At 43.5% G+C, this 20029-nt stretch overlaps 1 protein-coding gene and 1 pseudogene across 3 annotated transcripts in view; one reads left to right on the forward strand and one right to left on the reverse strand.

Moving 5' to 3' along the window:
- DHX34 (DExH-box helicase 34) overlaps positions 1 to 942 on the reverse strand; it is a 387340-nt gene extending 386398 nt beyond the window's left edge. For 2 of the 3 annotated variants that reach the window (XM_069207613.1, XM_069207612.1), the window contains exon 1: positions 839 to 937. The gene's annotated coding sequence lies outside the window, so the exon portion shown is untranslated. Of the gene's footprint in view, positions 1 to 838 lie in introns of all 3 variants that reach the window. The other variant, XM_069207615.1, reaches the window with a different exon arrangement.
- A 326-nt stretch (positions 943 to 1268) lies between these two features.
- On the forward strand, positions 1269 to 15667 carry LOC138259719 (nucleoside diphosphate kinase B-like; annotated as a pseudogene).
- The last annotated feature ends 4362 nt before the right edge of the window (positions 15668 to 20029 follow it).

The raw sequence follows: 20029 nt of genomic DNA on the forward strand, positions 1-20029 counted from the left end.
GTGGTCTCATAAGTGTCATTTGTAATTTTGGAAAAGTATGAGATATGCAGATGAAGATGACAGAAAGGTATAGGAGAAAGAGAGCTCAGGTATTCAAAAGTAAGAGACCTGCTTAAGAAAGTCGTACGAAGGAGAAAATTGGAGTGTCTGAAATACAGCAGAGGCCACTATCACTTCCACAGGCATTAGTAACGTTTAATTGACATTCTCAATGCTACGGACGAAGAGAAATGGTCGACATTATATTACACTGGCCTACACAGCCATAAGGGTTATCACATCTAAACCTCTAACTTCCTTTAGGGCTAAGTAGGAGGAAGCGGGGCAAGACTCTTGAAAGGGATTTCTCGCCATGCACCTTTGTACATGACCCCCCCCCCCCTTCCCTCCGTAAGTCACTTACAACACTCGTCTTTACTACATCTCCTCGCAACTCTCCCAAAACGAACAAGCACATTCAACAGGAAGGCGATCTTTCTTCGTCCTCACCCTGCAAATACCGCAATAGCACATGAAAGGCACTACAGAAGAAGACTGGGGCCAGAAACACAGAGATGTGGGATGCAGACACCGCATGTAAACGAACATTAAGACAGAGGAAGCAACCCCACTGAGATAGACCTCAGCCAACAACCCTGAATCCATACCCGAGGCTGAGATACTAGAAAGACAGACCTCTGGTGTAGACACTGTGGAGATTGGTAACCATGATAAAATAAACACACCGAGATACAGCTCTAAAACGGATACACTGGCAAGACTAGTCATTTCTCCAGCTTAGAAAATGCAGAAAGACGTCAGACACTTGCATAGAAAGAAAGATAATCATGAACACCACCTGTACGAGGCTTACAAACACGAACAGTAGTTAAACTCCGACCAACATCAGCTGTCTGCTATTGGTCATTTTACTGACTACATTGTTTCGTAATTCAGCACTTCCGGGTCGCACGGCAGCCAATCGCTTGGCTTTACATATTCTAGGACCAGTATGTGAGTGGTTGGACCCGTCATATATAAAACGATTTAAGGTTGGAGACTGTTGTGCAATCCTGATTGTAGTTCAACCAATCCTGCTTATTCGCACAGATTTCTGATGTGCTTATTGGCCTAGGAGTCCACACGTGCCTCTACAAAGTACTAAAGACTATCCAGTCGACTTGCCGGTGTACTCCGGTTGTCGGTCCTACTCTCTTTTGCTCTTCTATGCCCACCGCTGCTTCCAGCAACGGAGGAAATATAGCACTCCTGCAGCAGGTACAACAGAGTTTAGAATCCAGTTTCCAGCAACACTTCTTTCCTTTCCCCAGTTCTTCGGAGCCTCCTCAACTCCTCTCCCTCCACGCACACCCTAGTCTTCAATTGTAATTGCCGTTCACGTACCTACCACCCTTTAAGGTAAAACACTTTCACGGTGCGGCGATGACTTTTCTTCGGCTGAGCGTCACCGCTTCTCTATACGTGGACCCGCGCTCCCTTTGTGTACCATGACCCGTTGAAATGGATGCATGGCCATAACCTGGCTCCATGTTTCCGGATAGCTGAGCCCGCTTCCTGATATATGTATATTTTTTTTGTCCTCATCTTTCATGATGCTGGCTGCGGTTATCTAATCTTGGGTGGTAGGGAGGTGGTTGGGCTTTGCCGCGTTCCGAAATGGTAGGCGGAGTGCAGGCTTACTTTTTATCCCATATTTTTTGTATTTGTAATATACGGAGACTTGTAGCTTCGCACTATCCCTTGCACCCGCTTCCTTCTGAGGAGCCCTATTTTGCCATTAGTAGTGGTAGATGTTTAACGCACGCATTTCCGTGATGATTCACCGGTGTTCTGTTCTGCTAGCTTTTTACGGAATATATCGCACTGCTATTAGTGATTGGCCACCTGTTGGTGTATATAGTGATTTTTGTCTAAATACTTTATTTCAGTTTACATTCTATTTTAAATGATCAGCTGTTTGGGTTTAAATAGGACGTCGTATCGAATGAGCAAGGACAGAAGTCTAAGGAAGAAATCGAAGTGGGTTGAAGGTTTACGTAGTTTTTTCTTTTGGTGGTGGTCTAGATTGATTCTCAAAATAATGGATTATTTTTTTTAAATTCTGGTGGCACGTTTAAGTTCCTAATAAGAGTTTGAGAGCTTGTGTGGATCGGAGTTGGAACAGGTTTGTTACAGTAAGAAAGTTTTTTTTGTTTTTTGGCGGGGAAGGGTGAAATATCGAATGCTCTCGTCTTTTATTGAGTGTATATAGTGGGGGTGAGTAAGAGTTCCCGATTTATAAAAGTCTAGCATAAACCGACAGGGACAAGGGGTTATGTATATGGTACTATGCATAGCAACGAACGGATAGTCTCAGGAACTTTGTAATATGTTTTATGGGGGTTTCTTCTGAATGCATCTTATCTACTTGTGCCGTCCAGATGAATTACTATGTAGTAATCCGAAAGAAGGGTCTTGCATCAAATTTTTTTCTGTAAAAATATAATTTCAGTACGCATGGCAGTTTAAGGATGGCCCTACCCACATATTACATGTTGGGTTTATAGGAGGGGCCTTCCAGTCTTTCTGTAGCTCCTGTGTGAATGAGTGACATCCTCGTATCGGGTCTTCTCACGTTAGAACTTTTCTTTCTTAGGAAGCCCTGCATGCTGCAGCTTAATGATTTACCGTTGTTGATGCCATTTTCAGCTTCTAGGTTCGAGCTAGGAATATTGTATAAACTGCTTGTGCAGTACACAAATGTCTACTATGGACTTATAATTGACTAGCGGACAAACTGTTAAGTTACACTGAGGACTGGTATGTTCTGGCTCGACCCTGCGCTTACACGGCTCTGTGGCTATGAAGTTGTGGTAACGGTGGCCCGCTGTGACTGCAAGTGAAGTAGTGATGGCAGGACAAGCGACATGATTTTCGTGCCTTCTCTCCCCGGGGATCAAATCTCAGCTAGAGTTTACGGTTTATAAAGCGTTTTGTATGGGTGAAATCGGGCAGCCAGGATTAGTGCATTGAAGTAATCCTTGCCTTCGAGACCGCCCAACCCCCTCGTCTTCAGAGATAACATTGAGTCTCACTGCCTGCAGAAGCCATCGGTGGCATGCGGAGAAAGTATAGCTAAGTTTTGAAGGGAAATAATTACGACGGACTGGCGTGTTTCCCAGACGGGTGTGCCACCTACTGTCACGGATTGATATGTCGGGAAGCCTGCCCGCACGCTGATGTGTATTTGCGGAGTTCTATGGTAATGACCATTTGCACAGTTCTGAAATGATACCCTGCAAGCCCAGCGTGTTAAGTTTTGGATAAAAAAAAATCATTTCTTGGGAGCAAAATGGATGGAATTTTGTAGTCGGTTTTAGTAGGCCAATAGCATGTCATCTACAAGCCAAGTGCGGCGAGTTTATATAGAAAATCTGATGTAGTAAAGATGAGCTCATGTTAACCCGAAGTCATATTTTCTTCTGAAACATTATCTATTATAAATGGACTAAGCTCGTAATGTTGCCGAAAGTAGGGTGTTTAGTGGGACTCCACTATAAAGAAGCGCACATGCAACACGGGTCCAGTAAACATTCATTTTACACAACGGATTATTTGTCTGCGGCTGCTTAATCCCTACTTGAGGTTGGAACCCAGATATCGGCTGGTCAACAGTTCTTAAAGGTTCACGGTGACTCAGAAATGTAACTTGGCAGCATTTCCCATGAGAAGGTTATAGATGGCTACTGCAGAACGAGATTAATCAGAGTAAAGAGTATCAGCTCTTTGTGTTAGGCTTGTAAACAGTTTCCTTGTGTACCTGCTGGTTAAGTCCCACATCTGTTCAGAGCTACTAATCTTGTGCAACCTCACGCTTTTCTTAGCCTTAGTCCTGCCTAACGTAATCTCTCCATTATTATTTTAATATGTATGTGTGACTAATGTTTGTATTTGCCCTTGAAACGTTTGTTTTGGATGCCTGATCCGGTGCAACATTTCTGAAATGCTAGGTTTGAGAAAATCTACTCTTCAGGAAGTGCACCTAGGATATAGAACCTAAAGTATTAAGTTATGCCTTTGAGGGTTTTTTCTTCCTGAAACTTATTTGCCATAGTCTTGATTCTCGTTTAGCTGCAGTGTTTTCTGTTCTCAGTTGGTTTGTAATTTTTAGAATACATGGAAGAGTACATAATCCATGTATAAAAGCCAATCTCCGATTTGTTTGTTGCAGGCACGTTCTAGCTCAGTCCCTTGCAAGGAAGGCATGAAGTTGCCTAAACTGCAATAACTAAGGACCTTTTTAGTTCCGATGTCAGGGTCTCCGGCCAGATCCAGCAGCCCAGGGGAATTTCAGGAAACGGTGTATAAAGATGCAGATTCAAATACGAAACAGTTTTTTTCCTTCTGCTGTTTATATCTGCTCGATGAGCAGAAAGGGAATACTTATGGAAATGTTGTTTTAACGTTTTGTGTAATTATAGGGAAAAAATCTGTGCAGGCTTGTACATTCTGAGCTACAACTTTTTTAAAATCTGACTTGTATTAAACGAATTCCAGCATCCTTAAGCAACATATCTTAACTGCATTTTGGTGTTTATTTGGCACTAGATAGCGCAATTACGTTTACGGGCGTTCTTTCATATGAAGAGCAACGCTGAGGATTTAAGCTTTTTGTGGGAAGGGTGATGGTGTGGCCGTACTTACAAGGAATAAAGTATCTTCTAATACATTAGAAGGCTATTGCATGTCACCTTGAGTTATGTGAACTTATAATTGAACAGCATCTGCTTTCTTGTTTTACATGATCAAGGATCTCCTTGGTGACTTGAAATATCCATATAATGTACGACAATGAAGTAGTCTTTCGTTCACCTGTAATTAAGAAATAATGTATCTGCTCAACTAAGTTATTGCAGTTGAATTCTGACCTCTCAATATGGTGCGAGCAGCCAAGGTGAAAGGCATGCCATCGGGAACATCATTCGGCAGAAGTTTAAAAAAGGAAAACAGGAACTGGCCATCTTCTGATCTTCTTTTTTTAATAACAAAATGTGACCAGTAGAAAGGTATTTATGGCACCATGTTTTTCCATGGTATAGAATGACCAGAACAATCAGATCTCTGCATGTATCCACACAATCTGAGTCATAACATTCTTAATCTGATTTGAATTAGAATTTAAATTTTGCAAACACGTTTGCAGTGCAGGTGATGCTTTATCCATGTCTGTAATATACACAAGTGCAAGATACCAGTGATGTAAGTGGTTTGTGGGAGGGGTGATGGTTTGAAGATGTATAAGGAATAACATAACCTTTCTAATACATTAGAAGGATATTGCAATTCGCCTCATTCTTCAGCCTCCTTTCTCTGTCCATTGTAATCCGCAGTGACAGACGATACTCATGTGTGGAAGGGGGTACTTTATCCCCTACAGTAGTTCGAGGAATGTAGGAGACATATTTGTCACTCTTTAGGATTTGTGTATTTCACAACTCGGAACAGACCTGTTTTCTCCTGACCTGGCTTAATCAGGGAGCCTAGTCAGATCTCCAGAGAAGCCTCCTTGCTGTGCCCGAATAATGGGATAGCCTTACAGTGATCGAGAAGTCAGACTACCTTAGAAGTTATATAATCTGCAGCTCTAACTTTATTCTAGAATCTCCAGTTTTGTGGTTTAAATTGTGCTTTTGAATAGGCTAGCTTCTGCTTTTTCTGAAAAGTGCATTTTTTTTTTTTTTTTTTTGTAACTCGGTCCGATTAAAAAATGGACTGATGCATTTTTGTTAAACCTTAGTTTTTGTGTGAAAAGTTTACGTTTAGATTTGAAGCTGACTTGTGTAGGGAGCCCAATTTGTTTACTTCGATGTACACCTTATTATGAACCATGTTAAGTTTTCTGTCACCCTCTTGCCTTCTTCTAGGAACATGTCTGGTAATGGTATTAGAGAACGTACCTTCATTTGCATCAAGCCAGATGCCGTTCAACGGGGCCTGGTAGGAGAGATAATCAAGCGCTTTGAGCAGAAGGGCTACCGAATGGTGGCAATTAAGTTTATGCAGGTGAGAGTAGTCTTTGGTTTGTTTGCATTTTGTGTACACAAGTGATAGGGTCTAAGCATACACCGTAATTGGGTAATGATCTACTCTGATATTGGGTGTGAACTGCTGTACTCAGATCACTGGCATGACCAGGGTTGAGGTCTCATCACCCAGGTAACAATACTTTCTTTGCCACTTGCAGGCTTCCGATGAACTTCTGAAGGAACACTACATTGACCTGAAGGATCGCCCTTTCTACTCCAGTTTGGTTTAATACATGGGCTCCAGCCCTGTTGTTCCTATGGTGAGTGTAGAATGGTCTATGATGTGTATATCCCTACTACTCTGAAAATATGGAGTTACTCTTCCATTTAAAGTTTTTTTTTTAAATGGCATTTGTGTGCTGACCTAGAATTCTAATTTCCTCATACCAATAAAGATTCTTGAGTTAGCTCCAGCCAGCTTCCTAGAATGTGGAATGAAAAGACCAAAGTATGTCCTAAAAGATCCGTGTTGTATACCCTGAGGTAAACCATGCCCTAGTTTCTGGGAACTACCTGGTGTAAATCCTCTTGGATGAGCCTGCCTCGGTTTTCAGTGCACAATAGTCTTGCAGCTGAACCAGTATGAACTCCTTTTTACTCGTACATCATGTTGTCCTAGCCCTTTGTTTCCTCCCTAGCTCTCTATAAATTGGTAATTAACATTGGTAACCTCTTTCTAGTTCATAGTCAATATTGTAGCCAGATTTCTCCTCTAGAATATTCCCTAGCACCATACTGGGTCCAGAGACTTTTTTTAAGCAATGCTCCCGGAGTACAAGTAGGTGGCATTATATGGCTTCATGGTGACTTCATACAGTGTTGTGGAGCTTCACATAAGCCCCACCCCTGCTTGCTGACATCCATTTCTTGATCTTTTTCGATTCCCTCACATATAACATTTGAAGGAAAAAATATATTTACAGGTGATGGTGCGACTACTTAACTTGGGACCTTAAGGTGATCAGCAGACACCTCAGTAGAGGTGGGAGGACAGTGAGGAATCTGCATTTAGACTATTCACCAAGTAGCACCATTGTCTGAATATTTCAAACTGAAGATTCCTCATCTTAGGAATGGATGGGACCACCCAATGGTGGAGGGTCCTCTTACATGTTGAGAACCAAATAGGCTAAAGTCCCTCCTGTCAGATAGGTCTCAAGGTGAGTGTTTCATGAATGTGTGGGAAAGTGCCACTGTTGGCATGGCTACTCCCCACTTTTCACCTGGTGTTGATGCCAACTTTTGACGGTGTGCTAGGATCCTGCTAACCAGGTCCCAGCACCAGTGTTCTTTCCCAAAATCTGTACCTTTGTTATTTTCAGAATTGGCACACCCTTTGCACAGAGGTATTCCCTTTGTAAAATGTATACCTGGTACAAAAGGGCCCCAAGGCCAGGGAAGATCCCCCAAAGGCTGCAGCATGTATTATGCCACCCTAAGGGATCCCTCACCAAGCACATGCACACTCCCTTTGCAGCTTGTGTATGCTGGTGGGGAGAAACAGGCAAGGCAGTTGACATGACCACCATTTCAGGGTGCCATGCCCACAAACTACTGCCTGTGGCAAAAGGTAAGACACCCCTACAGCCCTAAGGCAGGGTGCACTATACCACAGGTGAGGGCATAGCTGCAGGAACCATATGCCCCTACAGTGTCTAAGTTAATTCTTGGATACTGTAAGTGCAGTGTGGCCATATTGAGTACAGGGTCTGGGAGTTTGTCATTATGAACTCCACAGCTCCAAAATGGTTTCACTGAATGCTGAGCAGTTTGGTATCCAACTTGGCACAGTGAACTCCCACTGATGACAGTGTGGAGTTTATTGAAAAAATGCACCAGGGGCATTTTAGAGATGCCCCCTGTATGTTAGCCAAACTACTAAAGCTGGACTGACTGGTCTTTGCCAGCCTGTCACTTTCAGACATGTTTCTGACCACATGGGGTGGGAGCCTTTGTGCTCTCAGTGGTCAGAAAAAAAGCCTGTCCTCGATGGAGGTGCTTTACACTGTCCCCTGCAGGAGCCGTACCAGCTGTTGGTGAGCCTCAAAGGCTCAAGCCTTGGGTTATAGTGCCCCAGGGCAACTCCAACTGGTGGAGTTGCCACCCCCTGGACAAAGCCCCACTTTTGGCAGCAAGTCTGGTGGGAAAATTAGGGAACACAGCGAGAACCGACCATCCCATCCAGGAGCACCCCAAAGGTGTCCAGAGATGAGGTGACACCCCCACTTTGCAGAATCAATACCCTGTGTGACTTCTGGTTGGAGACTGCACTCATTGTCTACAGCTGGCATCTCCCTTTGGTATTAAGGTACTGATAGGTGGCTGAATACCAAAAAGATGCTTGTCTTGCCACTTCAGATGTATAGCCTCCTGGCACAATGTACTACACCACCATACATATTACTGTACCACTTTAGTCATGTTGCTTGTTAAGATATGTGCCGGCCTTCCCTTTGTGGTTGGTAGTAAGGCTTTCAAGGCCAAACTGTTTTCCTGTCGCTCAGATTGGTGTTTCTCTGCGTCTTAAGAAAAGAAAAAACTCAGCTGGTTTGTACAGTCTAAGCAAAGGTCTGCTGAACATGACTTGAACCAAGTGGCCATGACAGTAAGGGTGTCATTAAATGGTAGCAGTGGCTCAGACTTAGTTTGCCTTGTATTCTAGCAAGTCCAGTTGGTTTTGGCTTCCAGAGTAGGCAACTGTAAATCTAGGTGTTATCCTGCTCTGTGCACTTTTTTCTGTTAGACCAGATAGTGAGACAAGCTCTGAGGTATCTAGGCCCTTGGCATTTTGCAAGTCAAAATACAGCCCTCCTTTATAATGAAGGGTAGACCAGGTTTTCCCCCTCCTTGTCAGTGTTAAGACATTGGCTATGATCCTGGAACACGTTTGAGCCAAAGTTGACTTATGTTGTCTGACAGAGCTGGTTTGAAGGAAGAAGCTGAAAGTCTGGCCGCATAACCACTGGGTGTGCTTTAGTTATTTAATACTGCAGGGCTTGTGTGATCAGGTATTCGTCCTCATTGCCTACTTGAAGGTAGCAACTGTTGCCGTGTCAGTGATGGCTTGGGGAATTTGGGGCCTGCAAGAATTGACAGAACATCAGATTGTTTACGTGATATTGCAGTCTCTTGCCAGATTAAGTGGAGGTATAGAGGCCTGCTTGACTTTCTTGTGCTTATGGTATGTTTTCAACCTACCAGCAGATTTTGAGTGTGACTACCTTTGTGCGGGGCCTAAGATGTGACTGTAATCAAGAGCAGAACCTTTATCAAATGCAGCCTCTTGAGCCTGGCAACTTAAAGCTTTGCCTATTGATCCTACATTGTCTTTGGGTGCGTAAGGTTGCACTTAATGCCTGACTGAGTTTGTGTAGCGCAAGGACCAGAGGCACATGTCGTTTAGGTCCATGACACATTTGTCTCCAGCAGTTTGGGGCTCAGCTTGAATCCTGACGTTTTCTGGGGAAATTACTTTCTTGGCACACCGTTTTTAGCCTGCTTGGGGTCTGTCAAATATGTGGGTGGAAGTGGAGCTCTGGATCAGTCTAGGGGCACAGGAACCTAGAAATAGTTTTTGGTGCACATTGGATAGGGCTTGTGTGGCTCTTTCAAACTGCTGCAGAACCATATGGTGCCACCTACTCGCACATAAGCATTGCTGAAAGTCTTTGGTTACACTACCTGTGGGCACACATCTATTGGTGTCGAAGCAATCTGTTGCAGTAGTTTGTATAGTCTACATGTTGAAAGTAGAATTATGCTTAGTTTGTGTAGGCACTGATGTTCAGGTCTTCAGGCATCTTACATGGTTACATTCAAGAACCCAAACTCTGTTAAGCTGATTCTTAAGTTTTATAACTTAAGTCCAGAAGGATTAAGTAAGCGGGCGTTTCATTGATAAAGACCACCTAGCAAATAACCTGTTTATGCTCCCCTCCTTCCATATCGGCCTTATTGGTGGCTCTGTCAAAATAATCGCCTGGGTGATGTTTAATAGCTTACACTTGGGCAAACTATTCCAAAATCTTGTCCTTTTCGGTTTGGGTTCTGCCAGGGTATGGGTACAGTGGAGCAGTGCTTTAACCTTTATTGGCAAGTATACTGTCGCCAGGTGCTGCTGCTGTTATGGATTTGTCAATAGCGTTTGACTATCAATCGACCTAAACTGTGGCTGATGTTGTTGGATTTGTGGGTTGAAGCCGCATTAGTGAATTTTGTGTGTTAATCACACAGAATTTAGTAGTGAGGGTTTGGTTCTACAGGAAAAATGTCTTGACTGTTAACCCCTTCCCTCCTCTTACCCCTAAGGGTACACCAAGGGTTTATTTCAGACCCCACCTGTCATATAAACAACCTGTGCCCCACCATAACCAAACTATCCAGTGATGGTCTTGGGGTCCCTATACTGGTACTGCTTTATGCAGGCAATGCAGTACTTGGGGCATAGACCCCAAGGAATTGCGTATGCTGGTCAGCGCTCAAAAAATCATGTTACTCGACCTAACTGTAATGTACTTGACCCGTAAACAGGTCTCCAATTGTGATCCTAGGCAAATAGTTTAGTCACCTTGTTCTTAATCTCATATGATCGCACCTATGTGAGCTCAGCATTTCTGCAGTACAAAAACAATCTTGTCTTTAAGTAGACTAAAGCTTTCTGCATGTATCACAAGGATCTAGCCCATATACCCATGAGGTCTAGCCCACATAACCTAGGACTTTAGTTTACTAACAACATTCCGATCAGGGCAGAAGTGTTTGTTTTTAATAAATATATTACTAAACCATGATGTGGTAACATACTGTCATCTACACACGATCATTCCAAGAAATGTCCAATAACCTCTCTGCTAATTACTGAAAACTATAGTGTATTAATCTCTGAAAATTCTGTTTCAGAAAACATCCTTTGCACCTCAACATGTAAAGTATTCTGATTCATTTTCATCCTACTGAAATATTTTTAATCGCACAAAACAAAGGACCTTCCAAACTACTGAAATATACTTACACATTTAAATGTGTTCGGAAAAACCTGACATCCTATATCCTTATATTTTTACATTTTAAGCAGGCGGTCCCACAGTTCACCTCAAAGTCCTGGAACTCTGCAGTCAGAAGGAAAATGAATTGTAAGAAAAACTGACTTTTGACCTCTATCTGTGAACACAGAGCAAATTTGACATAACACTATTTAAAGGCATCTTTTATGGCCCCTCCACTTTTCAACTGAACACACCTGTTCAGTGGCAACTTGCCAAAAGGGATGAGAATAGCTCGACCTGATCAAAAAAGATGAGTGGTCAAGTGGATTTTTCGAGCTCTGCTGGTCGAATCATTTAACTCTTAAGGGGGGTTACTTGACCTGCTCACCAGCTTTGGGGAGTCTCACATTATGGCATGTGGGCCAGACAAGAAAACTTTGCAGATTAATGGTGAAGGGGCACTCATTTGGCACGGTGTATGATTTTAACTACCTGGGTGTTTTTAACAATGCCGTTTTGGGAACAGCAGATGGGCGTCTCGTCATTTTAATGGTATCGCGCTTCCAGTGTGGATTTGGTGCTGTAGCCTTGGTGAAATCCAGATTGTGTTGAATGAAGCAACTGGTTGGTCTCAAAGTAGCTGGAGAGTTGAACACATCCCTATTTTGGTTCATGGTGGTGGATACTGCGTCAATGTTAATGAGCTTCCTTAGTACTTTGGTCTACTGGGGGTGCCAGACATCAGCATATCCCTGTGATGGGCTCTCAGAACAGACTTTTAGCCATTTTGTTTCTTTAAAAATGTTATAAACCCTACTTTTCTATCACTATTAAACTATTTTAAAACCCTTGTTTTTTAGCAAACTTTGGGATGCATCTCCAGTCTCTTAATGACATTTTGTGGCATTTGCTCCTTTCTAACTGCAACCGTAAGATGCAGGAACTTTAAGGGAGTTTAAGCCGTATATCTTTTCTTAGAAGTTAATCAATCAACATTAAAGTGCATCAAATCGTCTTGAGGTGCTGGAGATGTTGGCTGTTGCATGGTTTGTTCACTCAAATATCCAGGTCTTGAGTTATTTCCAGAATTGCTGGGGTGAGTGGGTGGTCCTGAGGTGCAGTGAAAGGCTGCTCAACGCCTTGGCAGCCAGGCGAGAAAGTGCCTCCTCTGTCGGTTGGCGGATCTGGGGGGGGGGGGGGGGGGTGTATTGGTGAGGAAGCAGAGGTCAGGAGTTTGCTGATGGATGCTGTTTCTTCATTGTACAGGGCTTTGTGCGTGGGTCAGCATCTTTAACTGGTATCTCTTCTGGATCGGGAGTCAGTGTGGCTTCTTGAGGTGGGGTGTGATGTGGGTTCTTTTGATGAGGATGAGCTGCTGCCGACTTTCATAGGGTCACTGAAGTTTTTTTTAATTCATCAAATAGTAATGCATTTTATATTTCATTTTTAATGTCTATTTTGCCTATGTGACTGTTTTATGCTTTTTTTTAATTTATGTACCTTTTTTTTTTATAGCCTCGGTAAGCCGGACAGAGTAACTTGGCTTGACTATCAGCAGACTCTGGCCTTTCACATGACCAAATCTTAATTTGTCAACAGCCATCCATCTGGCCACAAAGAACAGACTAGGTCTTCCATGGCTGTTTATCATCTTGCACAGTGCAGTCTGTGCACGTTCCGCTACAGAACAGTGTCTTTCCAGATGCATATCATGCTGGGCGACTTGTAGAGCAGCCACAGTCTACACCACAATTAATTTTGTAAGGATTTTTCTGGAAAGATGCATCATTGATCCTTTATTTGAATCACCACTAACTTTCTCCTTCAAGTTTGCCCTGGCAAGTTTTAATTACCTTTTGGGAGGGAGGAGGGGGGTATGTGGGGGAGTGCTATCCGTACTCTAGTTGGGAGGGACAGCAAAAGAACAAGTACAGGCATCAAAATCCTGTATTTATTTCTGCTCTGCCTACCTTTGTGTAGGCATATGCTGCTCTGCAACTAGTCAGCACATGACAAACATGGGAACTGGGGCTCGGATTGACTGCACAGGTAAGATGGAGCCTCCATGCAAGCTGATCTGTTGTACTTGATACTTGCACATACGGGGACATCTCTTCAGCCTCGCACTCAGTTGAGTAAAAGCAGCACCATGTATTAGAATCACCCTGATAATGTTTTGCAGTTCTTACAAGCTTTAATGTTTCCCATGTGATTGCTTGGGTAGTTTAACTTGAGAATTCACTCCACGTGAATGCCATACATTTACTGGTAGAATATGTACAGTAGGAGCTCTGTGCAGTGGAATTCCAGTGGACAAACATAATGGGTCGTGTTTAATTGACCATGTGACAATTATTTTTTGCTTGAAGGTTACTGCTTACTTTTTTCAGGTCTGGGAAGGATTTAATGTGGTGAAGACTGGCCGGGTAATGCTGGGAGAGACCAACCCTGTTCATTCCAGGCCTGGGACCATCCGGGGAGACTTCTGCGTCCAGGTTGGCAGGTACGTGATGGAAATGGTGTGCATGTGGCCCAGGGAGGAACGTCTTTGCCGACATCAAATGAGTCACTCACTCCCTGTGGATATGAACACATGATGAAAAGGTTTCCCTGACAAGCGCTTCCCTCTGTATTTTTGTCATTGCTCTCATGTGATTAATTGCTGCTGTAAGAAAATGTGCAGTTTTGGTACAGAGGACTAATTAATGCATTTACTCCCCCCCCCCCCCCCCCCCCTCCCCTTCCTGGGAAAAGTTCCCTTGGCCCCAGAGTGCACGGCCAGTAAAAAAAAAAAATCCAAAAGAGAACACGATTGACTTAATACAAAGTGTGTAGTTTTAAAGAATTGCAGGTGAGACTGACCACGCAATGGAGACTTGCATTATTTGCGCTAGTGCTGCGTTTATGGGAGTGTTGGTTTTAGTCGATTGCAGTCTGTTAAAGGCAGCTTACTCGCGGGCTTTTCTGGCAGTTGCTTGCTAATGTGTTCTGATTCCAGATTGGTTGGCCTCCCTTAAACCCCAACCCGCCTGCCCCCGACCCCCACACAGCTTTTTTCCTTTTTTCAGTTTTCCTCGTTGCAGAGGCATTTACTTTGATAATTCAGTGGCAGCCATCCTTTCAGACTCCTTGTAAGCAGATTGGAACAATGTGTACAGGGAACGGGCATCTGTTTTTATCTCCTGCTTTATGTAAAGTGTTTAGGCTTTGTCGACTTGCTTGTTTAACAAGCCTTTTCCCTCTAAGATAAGCATATTCCCTAAGCTGGATGGAGGAGACCCCGCCTTTAAAGCGGGGGCAAAGTAGATGAGGTTCCGTTAGAAATTCACTTGGCTCTTTTGCTAAGAGTAGCTTTTTTTTTCAACGTGAAAAATAACCTTTTGAGCTGAGGCCTGCCTCTGGTCTTCTGTTAACACTATCCAGTGCGCTGAGAGCAAGTTACCCCCTCCCACCCCCAGTGGTCCTTTTTGATAGATCTAACCACTGAGTGCCAGAAGGGAGGTAGACACCTGTTATCAGTCTGCCAACAGCAACATTTTCATAGATTGGACGACAGATTTAAGGTGTAGTAACAGAATTGCCAGTGTTTGTATGATCAGTTCCTTTGTAGTATTGTTTTGTGCATAGATTAAAGTACCTTTTTGTAAACTGAGTTGGAACAGTCGGTTCTAGAGCTGGTGTTTGGGTTTTAAGCTTGTGCTTTTCAATTATTCATGAGGGCTGTGATTATGTATCGCAGTCACTTGCTGAGGGCGTATTTGGCCCAGTTTGCAGAACCATAGCAGCGCGGATGGACTCCGGGACAACGTAGGCAAATTACCCCTGTTCCCATGGCAGAGGCCTTGCAGCCATGTTTGCCCCAGGCCTTACTAGAACATTGCCTGATATGGAAGTGACTGCCATGCGAGGCTGATTTGAAACCTGCTCGTTCAAATCGTATGTCATTTAAGTGAACAATGAAAGCTTATCTATTTGTGGTCTGGTTTTTTCCATTCTTATTTCAACTCTTTTCCCTAGTAGTCCAACCTTAAGCTTTTTGTGTGGGATGACGGTAAATTAATACACGCACATTAATCTCTTCTGCCTCCTAGTCCCTTTATTGCTGACTGGGGGCACGGACCTATCTTGTTCTGATGCAGGCAGGTTACTTCAACAAAACCATCCAAGATGTTAAAACTACTTGTATCGAAAGCAGTTTTTACCAAGCCCACATGTCTATCAATTTGCTGTTATTTTTTTCCAGTATGTGTAGTCTTCAGGTTTCTCATATCTGCACTGTCCTCGGTTTTGTGAACCCTTCAAACTGTCGTAATGGTGTGCATCAAATGTTAGGTGCTGCTCTTTGCACTCTAATGTCTATTTCCTCCCATAGGAACATATGCCATGGCAGTGACTCTGTGGAAAGTGCCAAAAAGGAGATCAACTTGTGGTTCAAGCCAGAAGAGCTGATTTCTTACACTAGCTGCGCCAACGAATGGATCGAGGGGAACTGAGGCAAAGGGTCCCATCATCGCCTCTTCGTTTAAAGATCATTCCCTTGGGGGAGCACCTTAAGCTTTTTATTGCCTTGTATTTCTCAGCTTGAAGCAATTTGTAATAAACACTTTGCCGGGCGTCTTTGCTTTTATGGATGTTTTGTTACCTCGCATGTTCTTGTTTAGTTGGGTGCAATGTAAACAGAAGTTTAAAAGGGTGATCAGTTATTTTTTAAAATTCTTTTTTGGTATTTCAATGTGTCAGCAATGGTAAGACTGCCAACAGCATGTGCGCTACAAACCTTGCTACGAGGAAGGTCCTGTGTGGGTCCCCAACTGGTGCAGTCTCGCTTTATGTGGATGACGCCCTAGCGTACGAGAGACCAGACAACAGCTGCTTTTTTTTTTTTGCTTTCTTGGATCTCTGGAACCAAGACAAGTCTCCAAGTGAACTAGGGCAACTCCTCTTTCCCCAGCGGAGGGTTTAACACATGGCTGCAGAAGACTTGGAGACTGACCGCCTAACTTGGCAATATGAGATGCTCTGCTACCGTGGGGGGGGGTGAATGTTCAGACCTTGACAGGAACTATGGCAGGAGCCCGACCTCACTGCAGCTGTCCTGGAGCCTCTGGATGCAATAGCCCTTGTTCTTTCCCCCCTGCTTGCCCCCCTGCAATATATTTTAAAAATGCTGATACCACCACACCTTCTCTATTACTTTGTAGCAGTGCCAGTGATGCGCACCAGGGTCTTTAGTGACCTAGAGACAAATTTTTGACCTAATCTGTTCAGGAGACCACAAAAGGAGACTTCACAACCAGTTATTAGAAAAAATAAACTGTATTGCATAAAACAGAAGTAGACCAAAAAGACATAAATCAGTAATACACTGCTAAGCAAGCAGTTGGCAGATCATCATGAGTGCAAACACAAAGAATAATTTCCCACTTGCACATGTCATAAAACACATCCTCTCCGTGCGCACAAAACAGATTATGAGAATATTCACATTACCCAAGTGAAGCAAAAACAACACATTACATCAGGTTGGGAAATATAGCAAACACTGAGGATGAAAGAACACAGTGAAATGTGGCATCTTCCTTGGGTTGTGAAGCCCCCCCCTCCCCCCGGCAAAGGCTAGGGTTCCAGGGGGCAGGGGGGCTCTTTTTTTTTTTTTTCTCCTCCTTCGCAACTCCCCCCTGCTTCCCCTCTCTGGAATCATGGCTGGCCCCTGGGAGAGCACTGGGGACACCCAGAGATGGGAAAACAGCAGCATACCAGACCACAGTGTCACTTTACAGAGTGGCAGTCCCTTCAGCCACCCAACAATCAGTAGGCAGCGGATCCCTCTTGGCACTACACTAGTCCTCTGGTGTAGTATGCAGAGCAAGCAGCGTCTGGTTACAAATCCCACATAGTGCCTTGAAACATTGGGCACAACCCACTATACTTATACTCAGAAAGCCCAGCTTCTAGAAGTGGGTAGAAGTTTCCTACCGGCTCTAACCAGTTCCAGAAATGCCTATTCTCCTCCACATTGGCTCCAGACATCAGTAGGGGGTAAACAAGCTTGTCAGGGCAGGACACAGCTTATACAAATGCGAGTGAGCACTACCTCTACCAACCCAGGAAGACCACTTAGTATGCAGATGTATCCTCTGTTACAACTAGCCCCTCCTGTGTGATGGCTGTCTGGAAAGTATGCACCAAGTGAAGCTGTCACTCTACTCCAGTTGTTGATTGGAGTCATGCTGTAAAATCACAAGAGTCATAAGCACAGAAAAATGCCCACTTTCTAAGAATGGAATTTATAAACTGTTAATATGGAATCCGCAGTAAGCAGCATTTCTCACTGCCATTTCAACCAGACCGAATATGCCCACGCTCAAAGATTAGAAAATACCACTTAGTCATAAGCAGGGGCATTCCTAATGCTACCCTATGAGAGGCAGCAGTGAGAAACTAAATACCAGGACATATCGCACAAAAAGGCACATGTCCTACCGCTTACCTACACAGTGCCATGCCCATAAGGCTACCAAGGGGCTTCCTTAGGGATGACCTCAATGTAGTAAAAGTGGAGTTCCTGGCAAACAAATATAGATTCCGAACCACTGTGGCGGTAAACTGCACACAGGCTCTGCAGTGGCAGGCATGAGACAGGTTTGAAAGGCTACTTCTGTGGGTGGCGCAAGTTGTGCTGCAGGCCAGCTAGTAGCATTTAATGTACATGCCCTGTCTATAAGGGATACCACTATACAAGAGGCTTGCAGGTAAATTAAATGAGCCAATCAGGTGTAAGCAGTCATATCAAATTTGGAAGGGAAAGCACATGCACTTTAACACTGGTCAGCAGTGATAAAGTGCCCAGAGCCCTAAAGCGAACAAAAAATCAGAAAAAGGGGAGGAGGCGGGCAAAAAGTTGGGGGATGACCCCGTAAAAAGGGCCAGTTCCAACAGGCTTGTTTCACTGTTTTATTGAAAGTGATTACGTTGTCATTTAAAAAAAATATATATAATTACTGGAAAGCAAAAAGCTTTTAACTGTAGGAATAATGCAAATACCGTTTCTGAACACAACACTTTGCAGGGTTGGCAACTATGTATTTCTAGAAGGAAGACCACTTGAACGTCCTTGTGCCTTAAAGCCTCAAACTTAATTCCAAAATTGTGACTTTCACTCCAGTGAAAGTAAGCTCACAAACTGGTGAACAGTTATGTTTTCAGCGGTTTGTTCTGGTGGCTGCTTCAGTGACTGACTGCAATACCACCAGTGTGCCCTTGGTCAGAATTAAGTGTTTCCAAAACCGGATTAAATTGTCCAGACGTCTTCCAGCATTTAATCAGTTTACAAAAGCCATACAGTTGTTAAATTCTTTAGCTTACTGTCATGTCTTAGAGTTCGGTCAAACAACTGTTACTTCCTCTGAGGTCAATGGCGAATTGGCCAAAATGAACAAAATACAATTCACAAGTGTAAATAATTACCAAAAATCAGCCTGAATGGATGTTGATTGATTTGTGCAGTAAAAACCACACCACTGAACCCATTTTTATGCTAAAGTGCCAGCATGTAAGCAGCATAGATTAAGTAATATTCCTTTTATTGATTTTTACCATGCTACTTCACCCTTATACGCAGCAAACTTAACCCCCAAAGAAAAAAAGCACACTGCAGATCGTATGCAGATAATAAAATACAAGCCCCTCCACAAATTTGTGAACCAAGTCTATAGAGCATGAGCACAAGATAAACAGATAAAAGCGGTCAGCAATTATCGGTTGAAGTATTACAAAGGTTACAGTACGTCTTCTTTTAGCTCTTAAAATGCATAGGGTTAGACTAGAACCGGGAGCCCTGTTGATTCGTAGCCAGTGGGAAAAAGTTCAAGTGAATACTTCAGTGAAGTGCGGAGCAAGCCATACCCTAGTGATATCCAGCCATCAATAGGTTCAGCCTATAAATACCAATACATTTTGCAGTGCAGATGCATAACAACATTGTTTTACTTATAGCATATCTATAAACATTGCTATAAAGTGCAAATGCATAATCACCATAACATATCCATAATACATCAGGTGACCTGTGGAAATCATCAGTAGCAAAGAACATGAACTAAAGCATCAATCAGTTGTGAAGTGCAGGTGCATAACCGTAGTATGGTCATAGAGTAGCTGCTAATCTCAACAGTGTTCTAAATTGCATCTCCATAATCACTGTAAATCATCGTATAACAATAAACGTTATCTGTGAAGAAACAAAAAGGGCCCATGTGATCTTAAGACTGCCTAGTATGTCACCCAGACAGCTACCTCTATTGCCTTCCACCTTGATTATCTCATTGCCTAGTCAAACCTTCCAACCAATTAACAGGTGACCAAATCATGACCTCACACAGCTGCTTGTTGCGCCCCTTGTATTATATAAATTGGTTTCCACCTTGTATACTGCTTAAATTCTAGACCTCCACATTGAAAATGATTGGGGCTCTGGATTAAGCATTCTGATGAAGTGCAGAGTTGGGCCACCACCATAGCAACAAATAATACATATGCCTCTTTACTGCATCATTGTCCTCAGAGCCATCCATCACCCCCAAAATCATTAATACTGGGATGATCTGGACCTGCCCTCCAATGATAGATCCCATAAAGGTCCCAATATCACGCATCAAAGAATCTAATTTGGGACATGTAGGAAGTTGGCTCTGTATGCACTATTTCAAAGTAAGGAATAGTATGCACAGAGTCAATGGCTACTAGCCCTGAGGGTGGCTACACCCTCTTTGTGCCTCCTCCCTGAGGGGACGGGGGCACATTCCTATCCCTATTGGGAGAATTCTCCATCTGCAAGTCAGTCACCTCAGCTCAGGATGCCTTAGGGGCTGGTCTGACTGGCCACTGACTCCTCCTTGTTTTTCTCATTATCTCCTCCGGCCTTGCCGCCAAAAGTAGGGCCGTGGCCGGAGGGGGCGGGTAGCTCCACTAGCTGGAGTG

This window comes from Pleurodeles waltl, chromosome 9 (genome assembly GCF_031143425.1).
Source record: "Pleurodeles waltl isolate 20211129_DDA chromosome 9, aPleWal1.hap1.20221129, whole genome shotgun sequence".
NCBI classification, from domain to species: domain Eukaryota; kingdom Metazoa; phylum Chordata; class Amphibia; order Caudata; family Salamandridae; genus Pleurodeles; species Pleurodeles waltl.